This window comes from Arachis ipaensis, chromosome B01, assembly GCF_000816755.2.
Source record: "Arachis ipaensis cultivar K30076 chromosome B01, Araip1.1, whole genome shotgun sequence".
Taxonomy (NCBI): Eukaryota; Viridiplantae; Streptophyta; class Magnoliopsida; order Fabales; family Fabaceae; genus Arachis; species Arachis ipaensis.
Window position 1 is genome coordinate 68606304 of NC_029785.2, and position 3472 is coordinate 68609775.

Below are 3472 nucleotides of genomic sequence, written 5' to 3' on the forward strand. Positions count from 1 at the left end.
AGCTTAGGTACTTTATCTCCAATCCATCAAGTGAGAGCACTCATTACAAAAGAAAGGGGGGAGCTATCCATGAAATTCAAAATAGAATCACCAAGGGAAGTGTCTAACATCTACTTTGTGTCAATCCCTTTAATTCATTTATAATTCATGTTTGTAATCAAGGAGGAGATCCTTGAGTTAAGAAAAAATAATTCATTAATGATGACAAACATGAGTTTGGTTGGGTTAAAAGTCCAAAAGTGGTTTAATAAAATATATATTTGTGCATTCCCATCTTAAGAGTTTAACGATAAAAACGCAGCCCATTTCTAATGCTTTGAGTGTATATCAGTGTTTAGCTCAAAAATCAACTTGGACCAAACCCATAACACTCCAAATAAGCCTCAAGTGAAGACACTATCTGTTGCAACATTCAGCTGTTGAACAATTCGGATAAAGCTAAAAACAAAAAAAAAGGTGTTTTACTTTTAATTAAACATCAAAGAGGGAAGGCAAAAAAATAAAATAATAGAGGCAAAGTCAAATCAAAAGTTGAAGTGACTCAAAACCAAAAAGACAGCAGCTGAGTTACCATTCTTGTACACATAAAATAGCCATTTGAAGCTACCTTGAAGAGGATACACCATTCGACAAAGAAGAATAAAATAATGGTTACTTTTTCTGATTTAAATCAAAGGGCTAGAAATGAAACTTGGAGCCAAAAATTATATCAATGGTATAGATTATTATTGTCCATCTTTCCAACACCTCTGTGCCACTCTACTCTGCTGTTTCTACCCTGATTTTTTGTTCTGATTTCTTGGAAAAAAATGAAGAACTCAACTGGTCCAAAGCTCAAGAGTTGACTCTACCCTCTAGCTCATGTTTTGGAGGCATTATCCCATACATAAAAGAGTAATCAACCAGAAATTGAGGTAAGGAGAGAGAACCCAATAATCTAAGTTTACCTAGCACCTTTACCACTCAAAGTTTAAAGTTTTGGAAGCAATGCACCTACACTAAAGGGAGTATTCCACCAAGATAGAAGGCCACAAGTGAGAGTACAAGAATCTGGTTTTCACATAGCTTTCAAGTTATCAAATTTTTTCTCTTTCATGAGGTTACATTGTATATCTTGCTTTCTCAGTTTATCTTTCTTTGATATCTCTTGGTAAAAGACAATGTGTGAGGTGTTTGAAAAAGTCATTTGAGAAAAAAAGCAAAGAGAGTTAACTTAGAGTGAAAAGCCATTTTATGTTAAAACTCTTTTGATGTATTTCTGTTTTGTAATCATGAGCCTATGAGGTTTTCCTTGCTAAGTTGGGTGTAGGAGTGTTCGCAGTGCGGTTTGGTTCGGTTTTAAGGGAAAAAGTCATCCGATCCGAATGCTTAATTTATGTGCGGTGCAGTTTGGATTGGATGAAATTTTTTTGGAAATCCAATCCGATCCGATCCGATTACAAGCGGTTTGGATTTGCGGTTTTTTAAATAAAAAATTAAATACATATAACAAGTCTTAACATCAAATTTTAAATAATCAACAATGACATAACAAGTCTTAACAATATCTTAAAAAGCCAACGATAACATAATAATAGAAATAAAATTATAGATTAGTTAAAATAAATAAATAAATAATATTTTGAACATAAAATATTTATTAAATAATAATAATACATGAATAATAGAAAAATGTATAACAAATTGAACATGTTATAAGTATAATTGTAAATATAATAATAAAATAATAATATTATAACACATTGTGCGGTTTAAATTGGATTGGATCGGTTATGAAAAGTAGATCTGAAATTCGATCTAATCTAGCGGTTTGCAAAAAATAGAATCCAATCAAATCTGAATTAGTGCGGTTTTAATCGGTTTTCGGTTTGGATTGGATTAGATGAGTGGTTTAATTTAGATCGGTTTGGATTTGAACACCCCTAGTTAGGTGAGCACTTAGTGTTGAGAGTCTAGAAAGTGAACCTAGCCAAATCAAGCTTGGTTAGAAGTTTGGTTTGTCTCGGATAGGATTATGAAAAATCCTAGAAAATTGGTGTTTGTAATTTTTGAAAAGATAGTGAAAATTCTACTATTATTGTAGTGGAGACTGGATGTAATTTACATTGCAAAAGACGATTGAACCAGAATACATGGCTGTGTTCTCTTCTTTTCTTTTCTTTGATTTTGTTTCATGCGTTATGAGACAAAAAAATAAATTCTCTTGGATAATTCATATCACAGACAAAGCAAAACTAAAATTGCAGAATCTGTTTACTATTTAAATTTAAAAACATAAAAAAAGACCATAAAGTTAACCCCTCTTCTCTAGACCATTAAAAATCTTTACTTTTGTCTCACACATTTTCTAACATTTATAATGAAAGAAGCTTACATATTCAAAAATGTTCTACATGAAAAGATAACTTCTTCAAGGTAACCATTAATGTAGAATGTGTTATTTATTATTTTCAAATATTACTAAAGTTGAGCTTAGGGCTCCGTGACTACACTAACTGAGTTATAACTCATAATATTTAAAAGTTCAACCTACTTTATTAATAAACTATCGAATCCAATTTGAGAGTTATATCCGAATCCAATTTGAGAGTTATGATATACCTGTTATAACAATATAACTCAACTGTGATGTAACTCGACTAAGAATACGTTATAATTCGATTGTTGTAACTACTGCATTACAAATAAATCATTGAACTGGAGAAAATATTTTTATTCGCATTATTGGTATAATCTTAACCGAAAAATGGTGATGAGATATGCTCTGCCTATAAAATAACAAGAACATAAAGATTAAAGGTATGGAAAAAGTATTTATTTTTCATTTAGTCTTTATATTACTACTTTATACACTGAGTTGAGTGTTAAAATATCTTATGCAAATATCCATTTTTTTTTTGTTCTTTCACAACTAAAGTATAATTTATCCCATTTGAAGATCTTAAAAAGAACAATTTGTATCGTAATTAGAGGGTTATATTTTTTAAATGGGTGTATATTTAATTTTTTAAATGTATAAGAATAAATTTGTAATCTTAATTTTTTCTAAAACAAGTTTATTCATTTTCTATTTCTTTCTTAAAAGATAAAACAACTAAAAGAATATTTATTCTTTTTAAGAAGTCCTTTATTTTGTCTCTTTTGTCCTATAAGTACAAATGCGGCCAATATATAATTATATATATGTTGAAGAAATTTTCAGGTTGATGGTTAGGTAGAAGATGTTAAAAATTAAAATAAGATAACAGATTAGTTGGTGGGTCATGATCATGATGTGTGATAAAATGACAAGAAATACAACGTGGCAAATTAAAAGTCATGAATGAGATCATGATAACCCTTTTTTTTAAGTGACCTGTACATATTCAAGTGGATGGATATTACATTTTTTAATTAAAAGAAGCTAAAATACTAGGATGGTAATGTTGAACTTGACATTACTCATTTTATATCAATTAGTGTCACACTAACG